General features: G+C 42.4%; 1 protein-coding gene across 1 annotated transcript in view; it reads left to right on the top strand.

Annotated features, from left to right (window-relative positions):
• LOC130130544 (cytochrome P450 2J2-like) overlaps positions 1 to 13,206 on the top strand; it is a 123,603-nt gene that overhangs the window by 89,511 nt on the left and 20,886 nt on the right. The gene's annotated exons all lie outside the window — the stretch shown is intronic.

Below are 13,206 nucleotides of genomic sequence, written 5' to 3' on the forward strand. Positions count from 1 at the left end.
AATGACAGGAAAAAAGTGCAACATGGCTAGAATGCAAAAGTTCGGGACAGAATGCTATGCTTACCAGCAGGACAAGGGAAAGTTAGATTCTAGATGTGAGAGGGGGCGTTTTGTAGGACACGACAAGAACAGCCCGGCCTACCTAGTCTACTACCCTGACCAAGAGAAAGTACAGAAACACAGACTAGTTAAATTTGTACACAAGGCAACTAGTGAAAATGAGACTCAGACACCAGGTCTGCACCCAGAAGACTGGGTAAGAGAGAGAAAGTCTGTTGAGACAGCTGCAACTCAGCCTAGAGTACAGAAAAATGTACAGACTGACAGTACACAGTCAGCACCCGAGGATGATGACGAGGAGCACCCAAGGGTGACGTCACAAGCCTCAGCCAGTGGGAGGTACCCCCAAAGGGAACGCAACCCTCCGAGATACCTGATTGACTATAGTCAGGGCGACAATGATGACAGCTCACTCACTACTATAGATTATGCATACAGGGCAGTGTGCGGTGTCCCTCTGACCTTTAAAGAGGCCATGGAATCGCCAGAATCAGAAAAGTGGTCCAGGGCAATGGACGAGGAAATGGAGTCTCTAAGAGACAACAAAACATTCACCCTTACGAAATTGCCAGAGGGCAAGAAAACAGTGGGAGGAAGGTGGGTGTATTCGATAAAGACAGATATAGACGGACACGACAAGTACAAGGCTTGATTTGTAGCAAAGGGATATAGCCAGAGAGCTGGGGTGGATTATGGGGAGACATTTTCGCCAACAGCCAACCTAACAAGTGTTCGAGTGCTTCTACAGAAGGCGGCTCAGTATGACTTGATTTTACACCAGATGGATGTAAAGACGGCCTATCTTCATGCCCCCATAGACTATGACATATACATGGAACAACCTGAGGGTTATATTGAGAAGGGAGAAAAACTAGTGTGTAAACTAGAGAAGTCAATCTACGGCCTCAAGCAGTCTGGCCGCAATTGGAATTTACTGTTACACGAGTGTTTGACAGGTGATGGTTTTACACAAAACCAATCAGACCATTGTGTGTACTCCAAGGAGTCAAAGGAAGGGAAAACGGTCATTATAACCTGGGTAGATGATCTTATCATAGCATCAAGCAGCACAGAGATGCTGAGTAAAGTGAAAAAGATGCTGTCCACAAAATTCAGGATGAAAGATCTGGGCAGGTTAAAGTGCTTTCTTGGGATGGACTTCACTCAGTCCGCCAACTGTGTAACAGTTTCACAACAAAGGTACTCTGAGAAAATATTGGAGCGTTTTGATATGCAGGAGTGCAGGGTAAGAGAAACCCAATGTGAGCAAAAATTAGACTACTCAGAAGATGCACCAAAAATGTTAGATGTGAAAAAGTACAGAGAGGTGGTCGGGAGTCTAATATACTTAGCTACATGTACACGTCCAGATTTATGTTTTGTTGTGAGCAAGCTATCTCAGCATTTTGCAGAGCCTACTGAAGAGCAATGGGTGACAGTAAAACATATGTTTCGTTACCTTAAGGGCACCACAGACAAACAGCTCTGTTACAGGAAGAGCGACGAGAAGCTTGGCTTACAGGCATATAGTGATGCCGACTGGGCTTCAGATACTGCGGATAGACGCAGCACATCAGGTTACTGTGTGAGCATGAGCAGGGGAAGTGCACTTATCTCTTGGAAAGCCAAGAAACAAGCTACTGTGGCACTTTCTACATGCGAGGCGGAGTATATGGCTCTGGCTTTAGCCATCCAGGAATGTATTTATGTTGAACAGTTACTGGGAGGTATTGATTCATATGAATACAAGAGAACAGTGGTTTATGAGGACAACCAGGGGACAATAGCTTTAGCGAAGAACCTGGTGTGTAGGCAACGCTGCAAACATGTGGATATCAAATACCACTTTATAAGGTCTACCATAAGAGAGGAAAGGATGTCATTGGTGTATTGCCCTACAGACGAAATGGTTGCGGATGTAATGACGAAGCCCGCATCCAAGGTAAAACTGAAGACATTTGCTAAGGCAATGTTTGGTGTGTGAAATGTGAGTGGTATGGGTTATACCAAGTTTTTTTTTATTTTGTTCTATAAATATGAAAAGGTATACAGTAAGCTCATGATTCATAAGTGGGAGTGTTGAGATATGACACCAGTGTATTTGTATGACTGTGTTACTGTGTACTATTATTTTGTTTACGACTTTGTCCACAAGTGGGCGGTGTTGCGCTTGCATGCGCGGATTGATTACGTCACTGAGACGCCGTTCATTTTCTTCTTCTCCCAAAACGACCGAATAAACGGAGCCTGCATTTTTTCCCTCCAGCAGAAGTTCGGTAGTCAGTACGATTCTTTATAACGGTTTAATAATCCACTTCATCTGCGCAGAGATAGACATAAAGTATTAGTCTAGTCTTCTAACAGATGTTTAGAGATTTAAAGAGTAAAATTGTGGAAGTCAAAATGTTGTGGTTGCATCAATTTTTCAAGTATACGGTGCAATATTTTCAATGTTTGATTTTGAAGTAATCCAAAAGTAACCCAAAAATATTCAGATTAGATTATAATATTTTTGTAATCCAGTGGATTACGTTACTGATGTAACGTGCATGGATAAGTAGACACGTTGGCCGTTGGCTGAGGGGTCTGACCCTTTAGTCGAGCGGTTAGCGATGTCTCCTGCGATGCGGGTGATACGGGTTCGCGCCGCGGCAGTTCCTGTGGTTGCGTTGTCCCCCGAATTCGCTACATTGGTGTCAGAAGTGGGATGGGGAAACCGTAAGGCCATCGGAAGCGTATGCGCCCAGAGGCGTGAAGGAACTGATATGCTTAAACGCGGGGATATAGCCTACTAGCTAGCTTTCAGATCTAGATAACATTAGGCTATGTTTTAGCTAGCCAGCTGGATCAGGGGAGGTCACATGCACTTTCCCGGTTGTAAAGTGCACCAGGATATTGCTCACACATCGTGGGCTTGATCCATACACTGGATCTTATAAAGGCAAGAACAGAAGAGTCAGCTAAGTCCTGCACAAGTTTGCCACAGCAATGGCACAAACCAAGAGGTGGTAAAATAAAGGCTGTGCCCGTATCATCGGTGGTGGTCACAAAGGCTAGACAGGATTGAAAGCGGAGACCAGTTGACTGTCACTACACTGGAAGCAGGTAAATTAACTGGATTGTCACTGACTACCTGGAATGACCTGTCATATTCCCCCCAAAATGACATACTTTACATATTCAGCAGTAGTCCATATTGATATTAATAATGTTTTGATATTATTTTCCAAGGACCCCCTCAATAACGGACGAGGACTTGGCACTACTGAGACGGCAGACGGGAGCACCCATCAGCTACTTGGCTAACAGACCGCCTATCGATATAACTATAGAGGAAAACAAGTACCCCCTTCGAAGTGGTTTGAGCCAACAGGTAAATGAAAAAGCATTTGACTGAGTCAACATAAGTATTTATTTTGTATCCAAATGTCACTTGTTACATAGGCAATAGTGTACAAGTAATTTCAAGTAGGTTAATATCATACAATATTACATAGGACTAATATGACTAAAGAAACATGAAAAATGATGTAATGGACATGTACCTGTATTATAGGACAGTAATACCTTGTAGACAGAAAGGTACGAGAGGAGGGGACCCTTAGCCACCATGGTGCCTCCTGATCACTGGTCTTTGATGTGGTTGGAAGTTGGACAGCATGCTAACCACGTACCATATCTGATTTATGTTGGAAAGTTGGGACATTGGTGTTCTACCAGAAACAATCTTAAACTTTTTAATTTTGGCAATTGCCCTTTCCACATGAACTTTGTTTGGCGATTTTTTTGGTCATCTCAACATCTGCATGTGGCATCTGATGGTTAGATCTAGCAAAAGGTGGAATGTTCAGTCTGAGATGAATCTCTTCCACTTCTTTTTCAATCAGAAAACCTTTGTTGGTCATTAATCCATCTCCAACTTTAAGGTAGCCACACTGAATACAACCCTGCAGTAGCTCTATGATATTACACTGATTAAAGATCTCTTTGTCTGAAATAGATCCAGTGAATAGAGCAGACACATACATAACTGCACCTCATGGGTCACAAGCAACTAGTGACTTCAATGTGTTGGAGGACTTGTAGGTTGAATAGGTTTGACTCTGCAACAGTAATGAGCTGGGCTTCTGTGTCTTCAGTTCTGTGCAGTCCAGAATTGCAAATGTATTTGGGAATTCCTCTTTAAAGTTAACAGGCATGTTCTGTGAAATCACATCTCTATGCGGCCAAATGGACAGTTGGCCAAGTCTGTCATACATGTAGTCTACCCAGGAGTTTATCAGTGTGCTGACACTCTGTACACGAATCTGAAATCTAAATGCTAAATCTTTGTGGTCAAAATGTTGTCTTAGTTTCATTAGTGTGAGTAAAAACTGACTACGCACGGGAAGTTTTTGGATCTCGATGTCTGGTATTTTGTAAGAGCGAGGAATGTTTGTTTGTGGAGTGATGGGATCATTGGGTACTTTGAAAAATTCACATAAGCTGTTGAACTGATCATAGGTGAATCCAGTGCAGTAGTGGAAGTACTCAGGTACATGACTGTTGTTTAGACACTCTGGGGTTAATGCATTTGTAGTGTATGCATGAAGTTCCTTCCCAAGCAACTGGATTTGGCTGTCTTTGGCTTGAAGTTCCATCTTCAGGTTCAACATCTCCTGCTTCTGTTCTGCTAGTGTCTCCTTTAGAGTCTCCAATGCCTCTCCCTGGTTGTCTGGGCCATGATGTGTTTCTGTAAATGACAAAATGATAAAACATCAGTTAATAATTTGTACACATTTCTTCCCTTTTACAGCTTCCTCTTGTCAAGCCCTCAAGACCAACACCACCTACAAACCAGCCTGGCGATTTCCCTGATTTCCTATTGCCGCCACAACCAACACATGTCTGTACGGTGCTCATTTGAACTGAAATGTGTAGCTACAGTAAAATGACAGTCACTTTGGCAGAATCTGTAGCTCTACAACGTGAGACCATACAACAGGACACGAGTAACATTTGGCATCTTGAAAGGTCTCCCCGACTCACATCAAGCTCCTTTCATAGAATATGCATAAGGAGAGCCAACCATGATATCCTTGCCGCTAGTATCAAAACCAAGGCCCCTTGACAGACCAAGGCAATGAAAAGAGGGGTAGCTCTTGAACCTATAGCAGTACTCTGAGGTCACAGGCAATCTAGTGTTCCCATGTGGCTTTGTGGTTCATCCTCATGCTCCACACCTTGGCACTTCACCAGACAGGAAGGTGATAGAGAGGGGGAATAGTACAAGCTATGGACTTTTGGAGATCAAGTGCCCATCAAAACACAGTTTCAAAGACTGTACCTATCTCGTGAGGCAGGCAGATGGTAGCTACAAGCTAAAGGAGAGCCACTCCTATCACTACCAAATAACGGGGGAGCTGGGACTTACGGGCATGCCATGGTGTGACTTCTTTGTAATGTGCACTGAAGATCATCACCTACAGCGTATATATATTTTGGTGCAGTAAAGTGGGGTAACATGAAAAACAAATAAGATTTGTTTTTCTTTGACTACTTTCTCAGCAGATGCCATCAGTAGAACAGAAATAAATACAGTGCATCCGGAAAGTATTCACACCCCTTCACTTTCCCCACATTTTGTTATGTTACAGCCTTATTCCAAAATGGATTAAATTCTTTTTTTCTCATCAATCTACATACAATACCCCATAATGACAAAGTGAAAAAGGTTTTGTAGAATTTTTTGCAAATTTATTAAAAATAAAAAACGGAAATATTGCATGTACATAAGTATTCACACCCTTTGCTATGACGCTCAAAATTGAGCTCAGGTTCATCCTGTTTCCACTGATCATCCTTGAGATGTTTCTACATCTTGATTGGAGTTCACCCGTAGTAAATTCAATTGATTGGACATGATTTGGAAAGGCACACACCTGTCTTTTTAAGGTCCCACTGTTGACAGTGCATGTCAAAGCAGAAACTAAGCCATGAAGTCAAAGGAATTGTCTGTGGACCTCCGAGACAGGATTGTATCGAGGCACAGATCTGGGGAAGGGTACAAAAAAATGTCTACAGCTTTGAAGGTCCCGCAGGGCACAGTGGTCTCCATCATTCGTAAATGGAAGAAGTTTGGATCCACCAGGACTCTTCCTAGAGCTGGCCGCCCAGCCAAACTGAGCAATCGGGGGAGAAGGGCCTTGGTCAGGGAGGTGACCAAGAACCCGATTGTCACTCTGACAGAGCTCCAGTGTTCCTCTGTAGAGATGGGAGAACCTTCCAGAAGGACAACCATCTCTGCAGCACCCCACCAATCAGGCCTTTATGGTAGAGTGGCCAGATGGAAGCCTCTGCTCAGTAAAAGGCACATGACAGCCCGCTTGGAGTTTGCCAGAAAGCACCTAAAGGACTCTCAGACCATGAGAAACAAGATTCTCTCGTCTGATGAAACCAAGATTGAACTCTTTGGCCTGAATGCCAAACATCACGTCTGGAGGAAACCAGGCACCTCTCATCACCTTGCTAATACCATCCCTACAGTGAAGCATGGTGGTGGCAGCATCATGCTGTGGGGATGTTCTTCAGCGGCAGGAACTGGGAGACTAGTCAGGATCGAGGGAAAGATGAATGGAGCAAAGTACAGAGAGATCATTGATGAAAACCTGCTCCAGAGCGCTCAGGACCTCAGACTGGGGCAAAGGTTTACCTTTCAACACGACAATGACCCTAAGCACACAGCCAAGACAACGAAGGAGTGGCTTCGGGACAAGTCTGTGAATGTCCTTGAGTGGCCCAGCCAGAGCCCAGACTTGAACCCCATTGAACATCTCTGGAAAGACCTGAAAATAGCTGTGCAGCGATGCTCCCCATCTAACCTTACAGAGCTCGAGAGGATCTGCAGAGAAGAATGGGAGAAATACCCCAAATATAGGTGTGCCAAGCTTGTAGCTTCATACCCAAGAAGACTTGAAGCTGTAATCGCTGCCAAGGGTGCCTCAACCAAGTACTGAGTAAAGGGTGTGAATACTTATGTACATGCAATATTTCAGTTTTTTATTTTTGATAAATTTGCAAAAATTTCTGCAAAACCTTTTTTGCTTTGCCATTATGGGGTATTGTATGTAGATTAATGAGAAAAAAGGAATTTAATCCATTTTGTAATAAGGCTGTAACATAACAAAATGTGGGGAAAGCGAAGGGGTGTGAATACTTTCCGGATGCACTGTAGACACATAACTACATAGATGCACTTGAACACTTAGCTATATCACTGTCACAGGCTTGAGAAGCAGTGTCTTCGGCAGGGTTTGGAGAAGCAGTGTCCTCAGTAGGGTTTGAGCTGCAGGCTTGTGGAGCATCCTATTCCTCACTTCTGGTTCTGTAAAAAAAGTTCAGTTTGACAATCATTTGGTTAGAAACAAAAACACAAATTAATTAATAAATACTGTATTTATCATTTTAAACAGATAGAAAGCGGGAATCCTGGGGTGGGTTTTGATACAAAATTAAATGCATTCATTCAGTGTAGCTTAGCAATCCAAATGCATTCATGTACATGTTCCTTGATCAATCTATGAAATTAAAAGTTGTGTGTAAACTGCGTGGTAGAAAGAAATGTCATGTCCTTTCAAACTCAATAAAACTGTTAATGTTACTTTGATTGCTCATCACCTTTTTGTTGGAGGCTTTCGGCAACCTCCATAATGTTCCTTCCTTTGGACAGTTGCAGGGATAGCAGCTATGGGATTCGGATATTCAGGTGTAGGCTGTCCATTCACAAAATGCTAAAATATAACAGTTCATAGTTAAGAGCATGCATACCTTCACAACCAACATTACCAGCTAGTTTCTTTTATGTACTAAATTTGCTATGATACTTCCCCTTTCTCTGAACTAGCTAGCTAGCAGCACTATCGGCGTCTGTATAAGAGCCTAAGGTTGTCAGATGTAACGTTAGCTAGCAACTTCTCTACATTTGAAAAGATGTTGCTGATTGAGATGATGGAAGAGTTTGGGGCACTGAGATGATAACATAACTCATAACATACAAAGTTAGGTATAAGGTTTGGTGGAACCGGACTAAAATGTAACGAGCATTGTTAGTACTAGATAGCTAACCTAGCTACCTAGGCTAGCTAACGTTAGCAAGCTTACCTTGGAGCAAACAAATGTGTTTTTGTTTATCCTCGATGGATTCAGCTGTGAGTGAGGTCTTCCACACTGTTTGATCCACATTTGACATGTATCCTCTTGTGTTTTAGGCTTAGGAAAAGCCCAAAATACGACCCCACCCTCCAAACTTTTAGGATATCTGCTGTCTGATTTGCAGGTACCGTAAGCGCACCGCTTCGGCATTTCCTCAATAGCTTGCCAGGCCTCCCCTGCTTAGTAACGGTTACTAACGTAGGATTGGACAGTGGCTGTTCTAGGGCGGGGCTTAGCGAAGGGTCAATTGCATTGGTTGTTGCCAACTTAAAAGCCAATCAGAATGGCGGAGGGGCGGAAAACTCAAGTTGAACCCGTAGGTCCGATTCAGGGGGTTAGTCAGACGACAAGCAGACAGCTTGTGAAGGGCGTACTGAAAACACCAAGAGAGAGAGCGGAGTGTCATGTACTTTACCCGGTGAATGCAGAGTTTCCCAGTGTGTAAAGGACGTGTACAATCTGCCGAAGGTAAATATCTCAGTGTATGTGTTCTGTATCACTCTGTAACGATGCTATATCTGAGTAAAGAATTGTCATGCTAGTCGCGATTAGCCTATTAGCCTGTGTTTCCTGTAGTAGCAGCTCATGTTACTGTGTGTTAGCATATATTGATGTTAGCAACCCGCTAAAGCTTAACTGAAATCAGTATGAAAAGTAATAAGTTTCATGACGAGTACAGTGACTGAGAAAAAAACAGTCATGTCCACTCATTAGACCGAGAGGATCAGGAAGTACTCCTTGGACCTTAAAGACAAGTAGATGTCTTCCACTCAGCTTTTCTCTTCATCCGGACATGTTGAGTTCCCGCCTGTGTTTCACCCGTGGTTTCCATCGCCTTGACTCGTTTCATTCGTCAGCCATCACCCTGGTTCCAACTCACGGCCTGTGAGTAACAATAACCATGCACGTGCTATTTTATTTTGCTGCGTGACGTAGTCAAGTGAAACGGCCATTTGTTTTTAGTCACCACGCTCCCAAGCATGGACTCAGGCCTGCAACGTTTTATTTTGGAAAAAGAGACATTATTTTTGGTTGTTTTTTGCAGTATTGAGGGTGTGTATGAGAGTGTGTGTGGGCCCTTTGGATAGGAGGTATATAGGTAACGAAATAAGAAAAGTGTTTAAAGTCAAATGGAATTTAATTAGAAAGCCCATTATCAAAAGGTCAATACATTTAGGTGATGTGAAGTATCTTGTCCTTTGAACAATTGTTATTGTATTATTGATATATTTAGATATTTGTTTTTACATTTACTAAATTCAATTTGCATTTAAAGTATTGTGTGTGTCGTGTTTACATTTCATGAAGGTGTATTTTGGGTAAGTATAGTAAATAGTGATTAAAGAAATTGTTCATTAGGGAACAAATACTTTAAAACATAATTCTTAGTAGGATTAAACAAAAGTAGCATATCTATATTCCTGCTAAGTGGAGGCACCGTCGCCAATTAAAATTCATTTTTGTATAAAAAAAAGGGTTAGCTTAGGAATTTCATTTATTGTGCACATGTTAGCATGGCAGCCATTTGTTAAAAGTATCTAGGGACCCGCCCATCGTACTACAAACCCCAGTTATACAGTGAAAACTATATAGCTACGTGGGACGGGTGTTACACTGATTATAAAAATTGCCATGTTCAGTAACTGGCTACATTTCAAAGTAATCTGCCCCAAACCTGCTAATGACCTACTGCTGATTGCAGACAGTGGCGACTGCTCGATTTTAGTTCTTTTAGACTTAAATGCTCCCTCTGACACAGTTGATCACAGTATCCTCTTACATCGCTTAGAGACTTGGGTTGGCATGAAGGGCTCGGCTCTTAGTTCATTACGCTCTTACCTTTCCAACAAACATTTTCTTTTGTTCTGGGTAACTCTATTTCCTCGATGGCGCAATTGAGTTGTGGGGTCCTTCAAGGCTAGTTCTGGGCCCCCTTCTGTTTGCTATGTACATGCTGCCCCTTGGACAGGTCATTCAAAATCATGATGTGTTTTAAAATTTTTATGTTGACGATGCTCAGATATACACTACCGTTCAAAAGTTTGGGATCACCCAAACAATTTTGTGTTTTCCATGAAAAGTCACACTTATTCACCACCATATGTTGTGAAATGAATAGAAAATAGAGTCAAGACATTGACAAGGTTAGAAATAATGATTTGTATTTGAAATAAGATTTTTTTTACATCAAACTTTGCTTTCGTCAAAGAATCCTCCATTTGCAGCAATTACAGCATTGCAGACCTTTGGCATTCTAGCTGTTAATTTGTTGAGGTAATCTGGAGAAATTGCACCCCACGCTTCCAGAAGCAGCTCCCACAAGTTGGATTGGTTGGATGGGCACTTCTTTGAGCAGATTGAGTTTCTGGAGCATCACATTTGTGGGGTCAATTAAACGCTCAAAATGGCCAGAAAAAGAGAACTTTCATCTGAAACTCGACAGTCTATTCTTGTTCTTAGAAATGAAGGCTATTCCATGCGAGAAATTGCTAAGAAATTGAAGATTTCCTACACCGGTGTGTACTACTCCCTTCAGAGGACAGCACAAACAGGCTCTAACCAGAGTAGAAAAAGAAGTGGGAGGCCGCGTTGCACAACTGAGCAAGAAGATAAGTACATTAGAGTCTCTAGTTTGAGAAACAGACGCCTCACAGGTCCCCAACTGGCATCTTCATTAAATAGTACCTGTTAGAGCCTGTTTGTGCTGTCCTCTGAAGGGAGTAGTACACACCGGTGTAGGAAATCTTCAATTTCTTAGCAATTTCTCGCATGGAATAGCCTTCATTTCTAAGAACAAGAATAGACTGTCGAGTTTCAGATGAAAGTTCTCTTTTTCTGGCCATTTTGAGCGTTTAATTGACCCCACAAATGTGATGCTCCAGAAACTCAATCTGCTCAAAGAAGTGCCCATCCAACCAATCCAACTTGTGGGAGCTGCTTCTGGAAGCGTGGGGTGCAATTTCTCCAGATTACCTCAACAAATTAACAGCTAGAATGCCAAAGGTCTGCAATGCTGTAATTGCTGCAAATGGAGGATTCTTTGACGAAAGCAAAGTTTGATGTAAAAAAAATCTTATTTCAAATACAAATCATTATTTCTAACCTTGTCAATGTCTTGACTCTATTTTCTATTCATTTCACAACATATGGTGGTGAATAAGTGTGACTTTTCATGGAAAACACAAAATTGTTTGGGTGATCCCAAACTTTTGAACGGTAGTGTACATGCCACTAAAACCCACAGATCTAGCACCATGGCAAACTGACAACTTGCCTCTCTGACATTAAATCCTGGATGTCCTAAAAATGTCTCTCATCATTAAATTTAATGATGATAAGTCTGAGGTCAAAGAAAAAAGAAAAGAAATCAATCAATAATAATAATAACAATAATAATTAACAATGAATAGAAATTGAAAAGTTAATGTAAATGTAGTATCATGAGTATAAAGGAACCTCCCTATGGGTTAACCTAATGTCAACTTTCAAGTAAATACAGTGCAAGGAGTAACTCCACAGTCAGTTTAAAATAAACAGGCCTATGTCAACATAGTGATGATACAACAGAATAGCCTACACCTATCGAGATGGTCAATATCCTTAAAAAAAAAAAATAAAAAAAAAAAATACATTAATGGGAATTAAAAAAAAATAGGTGCGTGTTTGTGGGGGGGGGGTGATCAACAATACCACGGATCAAGATAGTAGGGATTGGGGAAAAGGAAAAAGTAATATAAATGTGTGGTCGGTAAGGATAAAGGAACAGAAGAGAACAAATAAGTAAATAGTAAATTAATAGATAAGTAGATAAATAAAGAAACTCTATAATCTATGCGTTAACACAGTTTTAACCCCCAGATAGGTAAAATGCAGATAGAAATTCAGTCAGTTTAGGTTTAGAGAAACAAAATATACAAGCCCATTTTAGCATATGAATGATACAATAAAGTAGCCTTGCTTGTAAAAATAAAAAGGGGGGGGAGGAGTGAGAGGTAGAAAACAGAGTGGATCTTGTATTTCCATCAAGTAGTACGTTAATGAGGCAGTTTTTCAGGTATTACGGTGTAAAACAAAAAACTGAGGTTTACCAGATGTCTCAATTAAAATGCAAACAGATTCCTGCCAGAGCAAGCCTGTCATCTGGCAACAACTACGCAATATATTTGTGTGTCTGACATTCTTGTGTAAGAAGATGGGTTGTTGTGAAGCGTCTATTGTGTTGGTACAGTGTTGTGTGTCTGTCACAACTCACATTCAACCTTCATCGCTGGCTGGCAGAAATGCGAACAGGAGAGTGTGACGCATACAATATGTGGTCAAATTTTGTATGTGTTTAATTAAATTCCATTCATGGGAAAATAATAATAAGTTGGTAAATATTGATTCACGGTCCCTCCCAGCCAGTAGGGGGCCCTTGACTTTGGAACGTACGCAGCATTGGAGGAAGCAAGGAAGCCGGACGCTTCAGACTCACCGCCTGGGGGGCTGAGAACCTTCCTGATCTCAAAGGCCCCGACAAACTGGGGGTTCAGCTTCTTCGCGGTGGACTGAAGCGGAAGATCCTTCGAGGACAGCCACACCCTTTGGCCTGGTTGGTACGTAGGCGCTGGGGACTGGCGTCGGTTGGCTCCACGACTGGCGTGCTCAGCTGCCTGGAGCAGAGCAGCTCTGGCCACCTCCCAGACGCGACGACACTGATTCAGATGGGCCTGCACGGAGGGAACTGCCACTTCCGACTCCTGCGCAGTAAAGAGAGGCGGCTGGTAGCCCAGGGACACCTCAAAAGGTGAGAGGCCGTTGGCAGAGCTGACCAGGGAGTTGATGGCATACTTGACCCAGGGGAGGAACCGGCTCCAGGAGCTGGGCTTCTTGGCGGCCACGCACCAGAGAGCGTACTCCATGCTCTGGTTCATCCTCTCCGTCTGCCCGTTAGTCTGTGGGTGATAGCCAGAGGAG

The sequence above is a fragment of the Lampris incognitus genome, chromosome 2 (assembly GCF_029633865.1).
Source record: "Lampris incognitus isolate fLamInc1 chromosome 2, fLamInc1.hap2, whole genome shotgun sequence".
NCBI classification, from domain to species: Eukaryota; Metazoa; Chordata; class Actinopteri; order Lampriformes; family Lampridae; genus Lampris; species Lampris incognitus.